We start from the raw sequence: 484 nt of genomic DNA on the forward strand, positions 1-484 counted from the left end.
CGCCAGAGCCCGGGGGGGGATGGAGTGGGGAGATCTGTAGCCCCCGACGGCCCCGACAGTGCCCGGCGCTGCACGGAAACCCTACCTGTGCTGCTGGCAAAGGCAAAGCAGCTAAAGTCGCGCTCAAAATCTCCCCTTCAGCCCGCCGAGCATCTCTGGAAGCCGTCTGTCCCCCCGGCGGAGGAGATGAAATTTTTTTTTTTCTCCTCGCTGTCGGGTTTCATATTTTAAGGGAAACGTGGTTATTTATTAATATTATTCCTTTATTAATTGATTTCTGGGTAGGGAGGGGTGGGGGGATTAAGAGTGATCAAGTAAAGTCCCGGCAGCTCGGGTGAACGCTAGAAAAGTCTATGTGGGGTATTTTTTTTGTTGGGTTTGTATTTTTTCCGTCTTTCTTTCTTTCTTTCTTTTTTTTTTTTTTTTAATTTTAACCCCCGACCCCGCCGCTTTTAAAACTTTAAAAAAAAGAAAGGGCTTGCTC

The sequence above is a fragment of the Buceros rhinoceros genome, unplaced genomic scaffold (assembly GCF_000710305.1).
Source record: "Buceros rhinoceros silvestris isolate BGI_N320 unplaced genomic scaffold, ASM71030v1 scaffold22378, whole genome shotgun sequence".
Classification (NCBI taxonomy): Eukaryota; Metazoa; Chordata; class Aves; order Bucerotiformes; family Bucerotidae; genus Buceros; species Buceros rhinoceros.